The following is a 19018-nucleotide window of genomic DNA, read 5'->3' as shown; positions in this document are numbered from 1 at the left end:
CATCATAACCATTTCAGCCATGATCTCCTTCACACACTTCAAGATGCCGACACATGTAAGTGATCAACATGCCAACTAGACATGTACACTCACATTTACATATTATTTGCAAAAATATATTTTACAAAACAAATAATAATAAGAATAGGAATTATACAAGGTTGAGACACCTTATTCCTAACATTCTCCCACTTGTCAAACACCTTGTAAGAGCAATAGGAACATAACAGGAACTAACCGCTATAGGCTGAAAGGCCCATAGACTCTGAACACCATCTGAACTTCTCAGTGCCCACTGGTTTCGTTAATGCATCTGCAACATTCTTCACAGTATCTACCTTTTCCAAATTTACCTTTCCATCTTCCACCATATCTCTCACAAAGTGAATCTGCACATCAATGTGCTTCGTTCTGGCATGGAAAGTTGGATTCTTCGCAAGGCAAATAGCACTCTGACTGTCACACCAAATAGTAATATGTTCTGCATCAACACCAACATCAGAAAACAATCTCTTAAGCCAAATGGCTTCCTTACAAGCATGAGTAGCAGCCATGTTCTCAGCTTCTGTAGTGGACAAAGCAACCACAGGTTGTCGCTTACTCATCCAACTAATGGCACCACCAAACATAGTGAACACATAACTACTAGTGGATCTCCTGCGATCAATATCACCTGCCCAATCTAAATCCACAAACCCATGAATACAAATTGAATGTGAAGATCCAGAAGAGTTACCATGATAACATATGGAGTAATCTGATGTACCCCTCAAATATCTGAATACTCGCTTAACTGCATCCCAATGTATTCGTCCAGGATTAGCCATAAACTGACTTAGGACTCCCACTACTTGGGCAATGTTTGGTCTAGTACAGACCATAGCATACATAAGACTGCCAACTGCACTAGCATAAGGTACTCTACTCATGTCCTCCACCTCACTAGAAGATTTTGGACAATCATCTACAGATAATTTTGTTCCCACAGAAATAGGAACACATAGTGGTCTACAATCTACCATGTTGAACCTGTCCAACACAGACTTCACATACTTACTCTAACTCAACCAAAGTTTTCTATTAGACCTGTCTCTACTGATTTCTATACCCAAGATGTACCTAGCTGCCCCAAGATCTTTCATCTCAAACTGTGCTGACAACTGAGATTTAAAATCAGAAATCATACCCTTACCCTTCTCAAGAAACATGCTCAATGCCACATGTACATCCAATACCAAGAAAAGGGCATCCATCCCTTGAATAGGTAATGAAAGCTTGTCATAGAATTCTCCAAAAATAGGGTCACAAGATAAGTGTAAGGGAATCGATCATACCAACCTATTTTTGGCATATTCTCTTACACACACCAACCACTTATTCTTGGGGGCCCAAATAGGCCTCATGTCATAAGATGCTCTTACACCTGTCATAGCTTATTCCTTAAATAGCTCTTATGCGTCATAGGAATCCGTCATAACCATTTCAGCCATGATCTCCTTCACACACTTCAAGATGCCGACACATGTAAGTGATCAACATGCCAACTAGACATGTACACTCACATTTACATATTATTTGCAAAAATACATTTTACAAAATAAATAATAATAAGAATAGGAATTATACAAGGTTGAGACACCTTATTCCTAACAACTACAAGCCAAAATTCCAAAGGGAGCCCTAGGTCTTCCTTAGCCCACCCCCTGCATCACACTCCTCCACATAGAAAAAGCTATGTCACTCCCATGGACAAGAGGTATGTGTTGATGTCCAACCTTTTGAAGTCTTTTGCAGTAATCCATGTGGTTTTTGAGTATGGTTGGTGTCTCCACTTGATAAGGTGCTCCATGTACACCTTGTTCCTAGTGGCTTTCTTGACTCTTGAGTCTAACACCTTTTCAGCTTCCAACTTGTTGGCGGAAGAGACTACTATAGGTTCCAAATCATCCTAAGTTCTTGACTACTGTGAGCATCAATAGGCCATGGACCTTTGAACTAAACTAAGTCTTGCACACCCTAAAAACTAGAGATATGCCCAAATTTGATGGTAAATCAACCTTGTATGCATTTGCCCCATATTTTGCTATGTTCTTGCAAGGTCCTACTTTTTCATCTGGAACTTAGTAGGTACACCTTTCTGCAATCTTTCCTTGTTTAGGTGCACCATGACATAATCTCCAATAGAGAATTAAATGCTCTTTCTCCTTTCATCTACCTTGGCTTTCAACTTTTGTGTATTATCTTGAATAGTCTTCCTCACTTGCTCTTGTATTTCCTTCATGGTTTGGGTGAAATCATCAACATACCACTCCTATATTCCATTCCTCTAAGATCTCTCAACTCACATACACCCCTTGGATGTATCCCATATGCAATTTCAAATGGACTTCTTCTTGTGGTCATATTCTTGCTACCATTATATACATACTCTTCTTGGGAGATAATGATATCGGGCATGTTTGCACATACTCCTTAGTTAGGCACCTTAAGAGGTTACCCAACACCTTGTTAACCACTTCAGTTTGACCATCTATTTGGGGATGGTAGGCTAATCCAAAGGACAAGTTTGTGCCAAGTCTACTCCACAAGGTCTTTCAAAAGTGACTCATGAATTTTACATCCCTATCTAAAACTATGCTTAATGGAAGGCCATGAATCCCCACAACCTCTTTGAAGAATAGATGGGCAATGTGGCTTGCATCATTAGTAGTTTTGCATGGAATAAAGTGTCCCATCTTGCTGAACCTGTCAACAACTACATAGATGCTACCTTGTAATTTCTTGGGTAATCTCACTATGAAATCCATGTTCTCACACATTCCCTTGGCCTATTTGGGACTAGTAAGGTTTGATAAAGACCTATATTACTCATCACACCTTTATCTTTCATACAAACCATGCATTTTTCCACATACTTGGGTACATCTTTGACTGATCTAGGTCAATAGTAGAATCTTTGGACCAGTTTTAAGGTTTTGCTAACACCAGAGTGCCCACTTAGACTGACATTGTGCTTCTTTTGTATTAGATTCTCCCTTATTGATCCCCTTGGCACACACAACTAATTACCCTAAAAGAGAAACCCATTTTGTAAGGTAAATTCAGAATACTTGCTATGAAAATGGTTCTCAAAATCAGAACATGCCTTGTATTCCTCTACAAAATCTTCATCATCCTTATAGAGACTCTTAAAGCTCTCTATCCCAATGTTATGTAGCCAAACTTCTTGGATAGTTAATAACCTCCCACTCAAGGAAAAATCTACCTTGTTCATCTACTCTTTTTTGTGCTTGATGATGAAAGTGAAAACCCGCAAGTACTCCATCCACTTCAAGTTCCTATTACTCAACTTTTCTTGCATGTTGATGTAGCTTAGGGCCTGATTATTAGTGAATACAACAAATTCCTTGGGTAATAGATAGTGCCTTAATTTCCTAAGGGATTGAACTAAGGCATAGAGTTCAGGGTCATAGGAAGAATATTTCTTTTTGGCTTCATTGAGCTTTTCACTAAAGAAGGCTACTAGCCTACCTTATTGACTCAACACTCCCCCTACTACTAAGCCATTTGTATCACATTCTAGGGTGAATATTTTTCAAAGCTAGGTAGTTGCAAAATAGTTTGGGTAGCTACTTGCTTCTTGAGCATCTCAAATAATTTTCATCTTCTAAGGTTCATCTAAACTTGGACTTTACTCCAACCTTTATGGTATCTAGCAAAGGTACGCATATTCCACTAAAATTTCTAATAAACTTCCAATAGAATTGAGAAAGACCATGAAAACTCCTTACCTTAGTTGATGTAGTAGGTGGTGGCCAGTTTAGGATTGCATCAACCTTCTCTTGATCCATCTTTAGGGTTCCCTTAGACACCACAGGCCCTAGGTACACAAGCTCTTGCTTGAAGAAGTCACACTTCTCAAGGTCCATAGAAAGCTTCTCCTCATGAAGTTTCTTCAATACTACCTCCACATTCTTGATGTGTTCCTCCTCAATTTTTATGAAGATGATTATATCATCTAGGTACACCACCACAAATCTTCTTATGAAATCTTTAAGCACGCCATTCATGAGCCTCATGAATGTTCTAGGAGCATTAGAGAGACCAAATGGCATCACTAGCCAATCATAGAGCCCATATGTGGTCTTGAATGTTGTCTTTCATTCATCTCCCTCCTTAATCCTAATTTGGTGGTATCCACTCTTGAAGTACATTTTTTTGAAGTATATTGCTCCTCCAAGGCAATCCATGAGATCCTCAATTCTAAACTTGTATGGGAAACCTATATTGTAATCCTATTTATGGCTCTTGAGTCCATATACAATATGTATTTCCCTACTTTCTTGGATGCTAGCATGATAGGAACTACACATGGGCTTATGTTCTTTTGAATTAGATCTCGGTCCATTAATTCTTGCACTCATCTTGCCACTTCCAAGTTTTGGTCTAGAGTGAGCTTGTATGTTGCTTTGTTAGGAAAGGATGCACTAGGAACAAAGTCTATTTGGTGGCTTATGAATCTCCTAGGAGGTAGGGTAATAGGAGCTCCATCACTTACTATGTCCTTATATTTTTCAAGCAATGAGGTTGTACCTCCTTTGGTAATGGCTCTTTGACTATATTCTCCTCTCCTTCGAACTTCAATACTAGTGCATAACCCTGGCTCTCTTCATCCTTGAGGTCCTTGAAAAATTCCTTACCACTGCACAATAAGACACTTGGCACTTTGGATTGTGATGCATCTTCTTCCAATAGGTATTGGATCTTAAAGGTTCTTCCATCCTTCTTAAATGAGATCAAATTGGCCCTTCCACCATATACTACTTCTCTATCAAATTTCCAAGGTCTTCCTAATAGCAAATGCCAAGCATCCATGTGTAGGATGGCACACAACAATTTATCCTTATACCTTGCTATAGAAAAATCTACCCATGTATGTTAATTTACTAGTATACTTTGATCCTTATTGAGCCAAGTTACTTTATAGGGATTCACATGAGGTATCTTAGTCTACTTGATCTTTTTGACTACCCCCTCTGATATTATGTTTCTAGTAGATCTAGAGTCTACTACCACTTTGCATACCTTCCCTAGGACCTTACATTTGATCCTAAATAGAGCCATCCTATGCTTAGGTTCATCAGGAGTTGGTTGGTTAATTAGTACCCTTCTAAACATGAGGTTTTCCTCTTCTTTGATTCTATGTGGTATATAATAGATTCCTTGTTGCAGTTGTCCTCCTGAACATATGCTATCCTCTTATCATGGTTAGAAGAAGAAGGCTTATTAGGGAATCTATAAGTTGGACGGCCTACTTTTCCACATTTATAGCACTTCATGGTGAAAAAATAAGAGCTATTCTTGCCTAATCCTCTACCTCTACTTGAGCCTCCTTGGCTACCCCTTCCTCTACCATATCCTCCTCTAGAAGTTCCTTCATTGGCTTGCTCAATGTTTTTAGTCTAACCTTGGTTCCTTTGCTAATTGCCTCTACCTTGGTAACCTCTTCTTTGTCCTCTTTGATTTCTTCCTTTTCCTCTATCTTTGAAGTTGGAATCCTTTTTCCTTTTATTCTTCTCCTCCACCTTTAGGGCTACTTGATGACACCTTTGAATAGTAGTAGGTGCCCACAAAGTAAGCTCCTCTTGGATGTTCTACTTCAAACCACCCAAGTATCTAGCCACCTTTATTGGCTCCTCTTCTTGCTTCTTGGATCTAGGGCACAATCTTTGAAACTCCTCTATATAGGAGGTCACATCTAAATCTTTTTGTTTCATTCCTTGTGTTCTTTTGTGAAGTTTGATTTCAAAGTCTTCTAGAAGGAAGGTCTCCTTTAACTTGGTAACCATGGCATTCCAATTATCTATAAGATTCTTTCCTATACTGATCCTCTCATGTTGTACATACTTCCACCATATCAAAGCTAAGCCTCTAAGTCTTGACTTAGCCACTTTGACCTTTTGTGCCTCTAATACCCCTTCACACTCAAAATGGTTCTCTATGCCATCCAACCAATCCATTACTGCATCTATATCCATCTTTCCAATGAATAGTGGTACACCTTCCAAAGATTTCCCTCCTAGGGCTTTAATATCTTTCAAGAAGGGTTCTTCATTCAAGATAGGGCCAAGTTTAGGGACAACATCCTCTTCTACTACCTCCTTACCTTTCTCATTATCTTCTTCTTCCTTCCTTTTAGCTGCATCAACAACTTCATCCAACTTTGTCTTTACCTCTTCCAAGGCTACTTCAAGGAGTCTATTTTTCTCCTTTTTCTCATTCACTTCCTTAGCTAGCTCTTCATTAGTCACCATACTGGACTCACCTATTGACTTTCTAATAGTTATAGACATACACCACTTCCCAAGTTCTCAACTTTCTTTGATACCACTATGATGTAACCACTAATATTGCTTCTACCCCAAGCTCTCTTAAGGTTTTCTTAGGTCATTCACTTGACCAAATAGGGCTTCTACTAACCCTATACTTCTTAGGATTCTATTCAAGAGGTCCCAAACCATTCAATTGGTGTCCATCAATTAGGTAGAACAAACATGCTTGCTAACTCACCAACATCACAAGTAACTCCAAGTGTTCATTTGACTTCCCCAATGGATGATTGGTAATCTAGGAAGGTACTTGAACTTCCTTCAAGGTCTACAATCAAAATTAGATTTGAAACCCTAATCGAGTTCCAATTGCCAAGAAAAAATGCACTCAAATACTTGTAATAGGGATACAAGCAATTAACCCTCAAAATGAAGTAAAACTATGATATTTTGAAAAAATCCTTAATGAGGGGTCAAAAAAACCACCAAACCAGACACTCTTTTTAGAGACCTTGAGGATTTTGGGGGTCTAGGGTTCCCAATCTATCAATATAGTATGAGCACTAATTTATCCTTAAAATAAGGTTTTTAAGGTTTTGGAAAGCAATCTAAGGTAAAGATGGTGTTTCCTACCTTATTAATTCTTTCAATGCTTGCCATTGGTATTGGGGTTACTCCACAACATCTACTAACATTCTCGAAGCTTTGGTTGAAGTATCACAAATGTTCAACCACTCCAAATCCACTTGCTATGCACTATGATCCCTAACCAAATTAATAGGACTTGCTTAGGAAATCACTTCAAAAATAGTTCATTATCATTCTAGGGCCCCTTCTTCACTATAAAAAATTTACATGAATTCATTTCCCAAATCCAAAAGGCTGTATAGAACCTACAGTGGGAAGTGGCTCTATGACCCCATTTTTGCAAACAACCTAATTTAGAATAATAAGCTAGTGGAAACCAAAATAATTTAATAAAGCACCAAAAATCTATGAAAATGATAAACTAAGTCTATGAAGAATCTCAACAAAAATTACTTTAACATTTCCAATCTAGAAATATCCAAATCTAATCCATATACAAGCCAAAAACACTCAAAAACATAAAATTGTTGCTAAGAACTTCTTGCTTAGTGCATACAATCCAAAAACTAAGTTCTTCAACCCCTTGAATAGGTTGAGAATGGCCTCATATAGGCTTACCATGAGTAATTTTAATTGTTTTAGACAATTATCTCCTCTTCTTGAAAAAGTTGCACAAAATGCAAAAAAAGTTGTCAATGTTGTTATTGACAACATTGACAACAATTGAGCAACTTTTACATCTTCTTGAGTTAGACCCTCAAACTTGATCCAAAGGCCATGAAAATTTTCTTGATATCCAAATAGGACATAAAAAACATAAATATGACCTCAAAACCTCTATTTGACCATTCTACCCTTCTAGTCCCCAAAACACCTAGTTTGGCCTCATAGGCAACTAAGAGCAACTTTGACCTATTTGGGCTTGTCAACCCTAACACTTACATTCATAGGACTACATGAGTCCCTTTATTCACCTAGTGGTGTGGGTAGAACCACTACAAGCCAAAATCCCAAAGGGAGTCCTAGGTCTTCCTTAGCCCACATAGGTGCCCCTGCACCATCAAACTTGTCATTCTTCTTGTAATATAGTGTTACAAATAGGGATTACGAAGCGGGGGAGGGGGTGTGAATTAGTAATCTAAAACTTTTAGTCACAAACTGGATATTATTACTTACTTTAAACCTTGCATAACAAAGCAATAAAGTAATGCTGAATAGTAACAGTAACAATACACAAAGATAACTCATGACACCATACTTTGTTAAGTAGGTAAACCTTGGTCAAGGGAAAACCTTGGTGGGGATGATACTCACTAGATTATATATATATATATATATATATATATATATATATATATATATATATATATATATATATATATATATATATATATATATATATATATATATATATATATATATATATATATATATATATATATATATATATATATATATATATATATATATATAGAGAGAGAGAGAGAGAGAGAGAGAGAGGATGGATCTTATTAGGAATCAATGAGCAAATTCAGTATAACTAGTCCTTGTTAGGAGACTTTGAATCTTGGTTAGGAGTTGAAGTATAATGTATGCAAGATGAGCCCACTGCCCAAGCATGAAATTTCAACTACAAGAAGAGATCACTGCTCAAAAAAGTAATCTATTATTATTTTCCCTCTTTCACTAATCTCTGGTCTTTAGCTTGATCTTAGATCACTAGATAGTTCATAAAAAACTTTGCATATATCACTTTCACAAAAGTTTGCTCACTTCACAATAACATGAACTCACAAGTTTGCACACTTCTTATTGCAAGAAGTCCTTTGCATAAATACCATGCCTTTACATAAAATATTGTTGGGTCAGCTAAGACCACAATTCACTTTTCCAAGTTAGAGTAAACATCTAGGATGTCGGCCCTAAGTGGACAAGTAGATGTTTTGTAAACAAAACAATTCTTTCCTTCAATTCCACTATCTTGCTTCATCAAAACAAGATTAACTTTGTTTTGTGTAGTTTGTACAAACTTTTAAGGTTATACATGTCATCATGAACATGTATACTATCTTGATGTAGCTTTGCTTGTCATAATATGATGTCTGCAACATGTTATAAACAAAACAATACACTACTATAAACCAAATTATATACTTAGACAATTTTCTGATAACCAAACACTAAGTATCTTTATTTTTGAGGTTTCCTATCAACGTGTACATCATGTGTTGCCATTAATGACAACAATTACATATCATAATTGTCAATAATCCCCCCCTTTGGCATTGATGGCAACCAAATAGGGAAAATTGGCTCAGTGACAAAAATTTTCAAAATAAATATTACATCTATTGCAACTATACAAATATGCTCCCCCTTAAAATATACTTCATACTACACATGTATCTCTCCCAAAAATCTCATGTATATAATTTTCACATATATCTCTCCCCCTTTGACATCAATGACAAAGGTCAAAATATTAAGATACTATCCAAAAACTATTGTCCTTGCCTTTATGTTGAAATAATCTTCATAAAATCATCAAAAATGGTCTTCAAACTTTCCATACCTTTGTTCCATGTTTCTTTGGTAGATTTTGCTGATGTGAGAATTGCACATAATGCATATGATGTAATCTCAACTGCATTGATATCTGAAAACAAAAAGTTTGTATATGTGTCCTTGGCCTTGACACATTCTTCTAGTTGTTTCTCAACAAATGATAACTTCAGAGAAATGGATTCTCTAAAATTAGATGTTCTCCTCAATATCTAGTCCTTTCAAAATTCTAGTTTCCTAATATTGTTGTGAACACTGGCAACTTGACTCTCAATATCATCAACTTTGCTAGATGGGTGTTGGATTAGGCTAGATAAAGCCTCTAGCTCATTCATCTTTGCCTCTATCTAACTATCCAAATCCTTAGTCAATTTGTATGATAACATACACTTAACATACAAAGCTTTCCCTTCCTATTGACATTTTTGAAGTTCTTTAATGCATGTATCAAGATTGACTAAGTCATTCATGATGTTTTGGCAGATGGTGCTAAACAAGTTAGCATCATGAGAAATTTGATCCTTCGCCTTTGCAACATTCAACAAATCAGTAAACTCTTCATTGAAAAACTTTAGCACTACTTGTGCTCTTAGTTCAAGATCTGACTCAGTGTGTTTTACTGTCAAAGTACTGTGCAATTTGTTAGTCACTTCCATTAGTGATCTCTGCAAACTTTTCATTGTCTTATTCTTCTATAAAAGTTTGGATAAGGATGAAATTAGATCAGTCTGATCATCATCATCAATAGCCAAACTTGCAAGAGAGAGTAGAGTAGATGAACTAGATGGTTTAGTCTCATCCTTCCTCTATTTCTTTGTTGCTTCCTTAGCTTTCCTCTCTTCCTCTTCTTTCCTTTCCTTTTCCTCTCTTTCTTTCTTCTCTTCAAATCATTTCCTTTCTTCTTCCTCTTTTTTCCTTTTCCTTTCTTTTGTTGCAATTCTCCTATTATCTCCATCTTCCTTTCTTTTCCTTTCATCCTCAAGCAATTTTTGCTTGGCTTCCTCTATCTTTTTCTTTTCAATTTCTATTAGCCTCTTCTCTTCCTCATTTTCTTTTAACTTTTCCTCAACATCTTTGGTGTTTGGTACATTTGGTTTGGAACCACCAAATGGATTGGTGTCATCAATGTTAAGAGTATCATTGGTTTGATCAATCATCATAGTGTCACCATTGATTGACACTTCTGAGGTTCTAGGAGCTAGAGGAGATTCTACTTGTGATTTTGACAACATTTGACTGATAGCTACTACAATCCCCTTTCTCAACTTATCCTTCTCACTAACCATAAATAAGAATGGCCTTAACTTATTCCTTTAGGTATGGTGCAATGTTACTTAGCAATCTCTTAATCTCATCTTCATCATCAATCTTGCAAATTGTCCTTAGCATAGACTTCCAAAGTTCAAGGTGTTCTTCTCTTGTTGGAATTTTCTTCTCTATAAGTCTCTCATAGACTTTCTGGTTCACTACTCCTTTTATATCTTTCATACTTAGATCATTTACAATTATATGTCTTATAGTAGATATATCAATCTAATTCTTCTTGAAATTATTATAAAGATCATAAAACTTGTTCATTTGAACAAAGTTTCCCTCATTTACAATTGTTGTGTTTATCTTCTCAATCTTTGACTTCCATGGTTGCTGAGCTTTTCCTACTGCTTGTTAGATGGAGTCACCTTTTCAGCTTTCTTGGTTTCCTATTCCTCAACCTCTTCATCATCAATAGACTCAATTGCCAACAATGCTTTTTGCCTCTTGCCAGGCCCTATAGCCATCTATTTGACTCTCTTAGTTTCAGTTGACACTGTTTCAACCAGTCTCTCTGATTTTCTCTTGTGTTCACTGGGTTGAACATTTGACACTTATGCATATGGTATGTTTTGTCCAGAGGTTGTCTTAGCAACTAAAACTGACAAGGGTTGTATGTTCAATACACCTTGCTTCATTGTCTGTCTCATGACCTCAAATTCACTCTCTATCATTCTGGCCTCAGATAATGCCTTCTTCATTATTGACTCAACCTTCTTGTGAGATGCTTTGTCCAAGGTTGCTTGATGAGCATGCTAAATGATCTCATCATATATGCCAAATCTGTACTCTACTTTATCTATGTCAGAATTTAACAAGTCAATGTAGCCAATTTCAATATCATCACTCAACTCACAACTCTAAGGATCTAGAAATGATTCTCAAGGTTCTACTACTTGAATGTATGTGTAGTTTGTATCAATTAGAATACATATGTCTTCCTTGAACCTATCCAAAATTATAGGTGAGAATCTAAATCTTTGTTTCATCTCATTTTGGAATGTTCTCATAATCAAATTACCAATATCCAATATCTTGTCTGCAGGGTACCTTCTTCATACCTCTGTAATATTTTCCATAGTGCATCTGTCACTACTCATTCTATATGTTACTGATAATAAGGAAATCTCTTTAGCACATGAAAGGATACATGATTTATCAATGATTGGAATCTAAACACACCATTCTTTGTTCTTTTAAGATTTTCAAGGTTCTCCAAGAGTTGCATCCTCAGTATTTCACTCAAATTTACCTATTCTTTCTCTACACACATCTTGTAAGTTGCATAAATAAATCCAACTAAAATTTCATCTATCTTAGAACTTGCACAAACTAAATAAGCAATAAAAATACTAAGAAATCTCACATCATCTAGCTTGATGGAGTTGATTATCATGGCTTTCCCATTGTATATTGCCTTAGTGTAACTTTCTACTTTCTTCTTAACCATCTTCTCTCCTATGGGTACACTACCTTATTTGCTAAGACCAGTTACCTCATGAATCAGGTTAGCCAAGATGTCTACTACATTATCTTACATCCACAATTTTCCATCATGTATCCTACTCAGTATGATTTGATTCCATTCATCTGTATCTAGCTCATGATAGAAATGATACTTAAATAAATCAAATTCCTTTAAGTGTTCAAATCTGAGCTTCATAGTCATGTCATGGTTAAAGACTATTTCCATATCTTTGTTCATATATTCACTGCCAATAGACTCAAACTTGCAATTCAAATAATTTTCTACATCTTCCAGATAGACTACGTTGCTTGGAGTGATAGACAATGTAGAGTTAGGATTTTCATCACTAGGTTTTATGGAAACTATCACAAACTTAGGTATATCCTTGTTCTCAACACTGTGAACAACTAACATATCCATAATTTTTATCAACAATATCTTGTACCGAACAAATATTGTGGAAAAATGATAAAATACCTCTTTGCAAACATAGGGTTTTCTTTGAAATCTCTTTGAAAAGTTTCTTTAGAATGCTCTTTACTTCGAATGTGTTCACAATGAAATAAATTTCAATTTTGTACTCCATTTATGCATCGACTTGAAACTTGCATTTATTGTGTACTTTGCAAATAAGAAAAAGCTTCTATCTGTGTTCTATAATTAGATAACTATCTAGAATCATCTATCTAATCTTCAAATGCCACCCAAGGTTTACTATAGCCTCCTTCCATCATGGGAATCATCCTTAAGACTTTGCATCATGAAATTCTCTACAAAAATGTATTTTTCATCTTTTGTTACATAATCAACTTTTACTATAATACTAGTAACTCTAAATTCCATCATAACTTGTTTAGATGAGCTCCAAATCACAAGTGAGCTTAGGTACCATCTAAACATAAATGGATACATCTTTTCCTAACTTCGCTACCTCTAATCGGTCTCTGCATGAAGTTCTTAAATACTAATGCTGTGAATAAGCTTAATTCAACTTAATTGAATCAAACTCAACAACTGGCATTGATCTTCTTGTCTCATCATCATCTAACTTTTCTTTTGAGATATCTATTCCTTTCATGAATGCTTCATTAAGTTCTTCTCAAAGTTCACTAACAATGTTTCTTTGTTCCTCATTGCTTCTGCTAGTTTTGGAGTTCCTTTCTTGGTTCTTGCTATCATTTCTTCTATTTCCAAAGATTCTTTCATTATTTCTTCTGTCTCCAAAGTTTCTATCCATTTTGTAGTACTTTAGTGTGTCTCCAAAGTTATTGCATAACAAACATATAGGTGCTTTGCTTCTAGGATTTTGTTGATCATCAGGCACATGACAATTCCAAGCAATGTGTCCTAAGTTATTACAATTATAACGCACAATCTGTCTTCTATCATTATAAGATCTTCTTTCTCTTGATTTCCTTTCATTAGATCTTCTTCTATCTATAGGGTTAGTATTTCTAGACATTTTACTATTTCTTCTATCATTATCATACTTAGGTTTCCTACAATCAATTGCATTATGACCCATACCATGACAATTATGACAATAAAAGTCCTTAACATGATTAAATGACTTATTAATACAATCTTTTTTTATATGATCTACTTCATTACATAAAAAACACTTACTTCTAAATTCATACCTAGTTATCTTGGGAGTCTCCACTTGCTTTGGCTCATCCAAGATTTCAACTTCATTAATTTGCTCAATTTCTTTAGGTTTCTTAGAAGATTGACTGGATTCAATCTTATCGTCAGATTTGTCTTTTTCTTTTGGATCTAATCTAATCTATACACATGTTAATTAGATAACCAAGACCAGTCTTTTCATAAGAAGGTCTCTTTATAGACATAGAGTCATCAATTTTTTCTTTCCTAGAATAAAGTTTCTCAAGCTATTGTTTGCACTATGTCAATTAACCTTTCACAATAGTATTGTACTTATGGAGTTCTTCATGATCTTCTTTCAATATTTTCAAAATTATATATTTTCTTTTCTGGACTTGCTCTTAGATATGTATTTTCAATTGTCAAATCAAATTCAACTTTTCTAGGATCATTTCTCAAAGTCAACTTTAGATTTTTAATCTCTAACTCATGTTTCAAGATCTTGTACTCTGTCTTTAGCTTTGTATAGTCATCATTAATAGTTCTAGATTCAGTAGATTTAGGCTTTGATTTTAGATGATCAATCTTTTCTTTCGACTGACCAATGTATACTTTGGAGTCTTCATACTTGTCCTTCAACTTATCTCTTTCTTCAGTAAGGAGATCCATTTGTTCAAGAGCTTCTTCGAGGTTCTTCATCAGTTGTTCCATATCCATAGGGATCTTACTTAAGCTATTAAGCCTCTTCAAAGTAACTAAGCTTTGATACCAATTTCTAGAAATAGGGATTACTAAGAGGGGGGCGAATCAATAATCTAAAAACTTTAGTCACCAACTAGATATTATTACTTACTTTAAACCATGCATAACAAAGTAATAAAATAATGTTGAATAGTAATAGTAACAATACACAAAGATAACTCATGACACTATATTTTATTAACTAGGAAAACCCTGGCCAAGGGAAAACCTTGATGGGGATGATATCCACTAGATAATATATTGATATATATATTCCTTGTTAGAAGATGGACCCTATTAGGAGTCAATGAGAAAATTTAGTATAACCAGTCCCTGTTAGGAGACTTTGAATCCTGGTTAGGAGTTGTACTATAATGTACATGAAAGATGAGCCCACTTCCCAAACTTGCAATTTCACCTACAAGAGTTCACTGCTCAAACAAGTAATCAACTATTATTTTCCTTCCTTCACTGATTTCTGATCTTCAACTTGATCTCAGATCACTAGACAGTTCATACAAAATTTCACATATATCACTTTCACAAAAGTTCGTTCACTTCACAATAACATGAACTCACAAGTTCACACACATCTTATCACAAGAAGTCCTTTGCATAAATACCATGCCTTTACATAAAATACTGCTAGGCCATCTAAGACCACAATTCACTTTTCCAAGTTAGAGTAAACATCTAGGATGTCAGCCCTAATTGGACAAGTAGATGTTTTGCAATCAAAACAATTCTTCCCTTCAATTCCACTATCCTACTTCATCAAAATAAGATTAAGTATGTTCCATACAGTCCATAAAAACTTCTGAGGTTATACATGTCATCACGAACATGTATACCATCTTGATGTAGCTTCACTTTTCATAATATGATGTCTACAACATGTTATAAATAAAATAATACACTGTTGTAAACCAAATTCTATACTCAGGCAATTTTTTGATAACCAAACACTATGTATGTTTATTTTTGAGTTTTCCTGTCAACATGTACATCATGTGTTGCCATTAATGACAACAATTACATATCACAATTAGCCAATTGTCAACATTATTGAGAATAGATTGAAGAAGCTAATCAAAGAAGGATATTAATTGAAAGAGGGAGATTGTATGCTTCAATCATTGATTTGTCATTGATGCCAAACCTGCTATTTGTTGGTAAAAAATTTTCTTATAAGATTTGAGTACTATCACTTATTTGATTGATAAAGAGGATTTGATCAAAAGATGTAACAATAGCACCTAGAGGAAAGGTTGAGTTATGATTATGTAATGAAGTACAAGGATCAATTAAGACAGTGATGACATGATGTATTGATAATATACTTAAGGTTACAAAGGCTTATTACACTAAGAAAATTTAGAAGAACAAGTTATACAAAGTTTTTTTTCCAAGCTTGGCCAAGTGGATAGTAGGTGCTGAGAAAAGTTAGTGCAAGCCGTGTAGAAAATTAGTTGGAGCCAAGTAAATGCTTATTCTAGTGTAAGCCGAGCAGAACAATGGATGCTGAGTAAAGTTTAGAGTATGTCGAGCACCAATAAACTTTAGTTCATGCCAGGTAGCATCATAGTGGATGTTGAGCAATGAATTATGTACCAAACATCAAAAGCCAAAAAATTCCAAGCTGCTACATTATTTGAAAGATCATGAATTCGATGAATCTAAGCTGACAAGTTTGTTTTCTTAGATTGTGTGAGCTAGGTTGAAAATGATATTGATGAACTAGTAGCATAAAATTCAAGGTGGATTCTAGGATAAGTTTCTACAAGAGATATGAAATGTGGGGTAGATACATTGTATCCTACCTAATCCATTCTAACCCAAAATTGGATGATGGAGAATGAGTGGAAAAAGATCTTAATTTCCTATTTATAAGAATGGTTGGTTAGAAGAAAAGGTTGTCATGTACAAGAACCTAAGGAAGACAAGGATTCAAGGGTTTTGTTTCATCAAGTGACCTAAGAGAAGAGTCTACAATGGCATGTTAAGCAAGGAGGCTTAAGGAGATCAATGTTTGAAGGGTGAACAAGCTATCAGAGCTACAATTTATGAAGGCCAAGTAGAATGGAGGACTGAATAGTGATATGTAATCTACAAATGAAGTTGTAAGTTATATTAGATCAAAGCAAAATTGTTACTCTCTAACGATTGTATCAGTCTAGGGTAAATCCTTTGGATTAAGGTTGACCTACTAGTCATTTTTAAATCCTTTAACTAGGTGTGTTCCAAGTGAATGGTCTAAAGTCCTCTAACAAGGCTCACTTCTAACAGGGTGATTGAAATTCTTGAACAGGGTCACATTTAACAATGTGTATTGTAACCTTTAAGAGGGTTGGCCTTTCACAGGACATCACTTTAGAAGAGTGAAAAGAGTGGCATGTTACTAGTGGTTTTTCCCAAATTGGGTTTCCACGTAAATCATTATGTCAAGTGTGTTGATGAATCTATTGTGTTTCATGCTTTACATTTCTACAAGTTGATTTGATAGTAAGTTACAAGTTTTAGTAATTGCATAATCTTATGGATGCATGCATGAGTATAAATGTTTTATGGGTTCACTATTTTGTGAAAAGTTTTATTAATACATCTAGACCTTAGATAACTGAGTCAGCCCCCCTCTCATTTATTCTAAAGTATTCCAACAATTGGTATCAGAGCCATCTGCTTAAGAGGACTAGTTGGAAGGTACTAGAAGCACAAATATCAAGATGTCTAAAAGAGAAGTGCCAAAGCTTAACAAAAATAACTTTGCTGCATGGAAATTTTTTGAAAATCTACACCTTGGAAGACTTGGAGATCATGAACAGTCTTTCATCTCCATTGAGCATGTTAATCCTGCTAGTGCCCGAACTGTTGAGGATATGAAAAAGAAGAAAGAATACATCCAAGCAATGGTTGAGATTGCCTCTACCCTAAGCAATATTGAATTTGATGATATCAAGGATCTTGATAGTGCAAAGAAAATGTGGGATACCTTAACCACTATCTATGGAGGAGATGCAAATGTTCTAAGAGCCAACACTGAGAGTCTTAGAGGTAAGTATGAGAATGGAAGAAGGTGAGAATATTGCTCAATATGTTACCAAGATAAAAGAAGTTGTTAACAATAAGAGAAGCTATTGGTAAATTAGATCATGACACCATGCTATGTAAATTTTTAAGGACACTGTTGCCTATTTATGCTATTAGAGTTTCTGCAATTCAAGAACTAAGATGTATTCTAGGAATGATCTATCACTTGAAGGTTTGATAGGTAGCTTCACTGCTTTTGAGCTATCTAACTTTGATAATTATAGACCTGAGAGTATTGAATTTTCCTTCAAAGCTAAGATATCATTAAAGGAACCCAAAAAGAAGAAAAAGAAGAAGTATGTGTCGAATGAAAGTGATACAAAGGAGGAGGATGTTGAATAACTTGAAGAACTACTGGAAAGAAGATTCCACAAAGGAAAATGCAAGTTCAAAAGTAAGTTACTTATCATTTGTTTCAATTGCAATGAAGTTTTTCATATTGCTGCTAGATGCCCAGAGAAGAAGAACTATAGAGGTGGTGACAAATAAAAAAGTAGAAGAGATGAAGACAACAAGGACTATAAAGACAAAGGCAAGAAGTCTTGCTACATTGCTAAAGAGAAAACAAAGGATGATTTTGATGAACATGATGATGAAGTGGTGTATGTTGCAATGAAGGATGAATCTGATGAAGATGAGGCAACTGCACTTGTGACTTGTGTAGACAAGAATGATAGATGGATCATTGATAGTGGATGTTCACATCATATGACTAGAGACAAAAATAAGTTCATTACCCTGAATTATTATGATGGAAATAGTGTAAGATTTGGTAATGATGCACCATGTTTGATAAAAGAAAAAAATTCTATCAAACTCAAATAAGATTTTATGTGACAATGCTTACTATGTTGAAGGGCTTAACTATAATTTGTTGAGTGTGTCACAACTGAATAATTTGGAATGCAAGGTTGAGTTTGAAAACAAGACTTCTTATATATATGATATTAATGGGAAATTGATTAGAAAGGGTGATCAAACTAGAATTAATCTATTCTATCTTGATATAGAGGATGCTACTTGTCTTGTTGTAAAATTTGATGATGTATAGCTATGGAACAAGAGGTTATGTCATGTTAATTTTGATAACTTGGTTAGTATCAGTAACATGAAGAAAGTTAGAGGTTTTCCTAAGTTGAAGAAGCTTGATAATGTAATGTGCAAACAATGTCAGCTAGGCAAAATTACAAAGTCAAGTTTTAAGAGTAAAACTTATACCTCTAAAGGAATACTAGAGATTGTTCATACTAACTTGTGTGGACCAATTGATGTGCAAAGCTACAAAAGAGATAAGTACATTATGCTACTTGTTGATGATTATTCTAGA

This window comes from Cupressus sempervirens, chromosome 5, assembly GCF_028749045.1.
Source record: "Cupressus sempervirens isolate cs-2001-9-10 chromosome 5, ASM2874904v1, whole genome shotgun sequence".
Taxonomy (NCBI): Eukaryota; Viridiplantae; Streptophyta; class Pinopsida; order Cupressales; family Cupressaceae; genus Cupressus; species Cupressus sempervirens.
The sequence above is the reverse complement of the archived record's forward strand: the minus strand, read 5'-3'. Positions refer to the sequence as shown.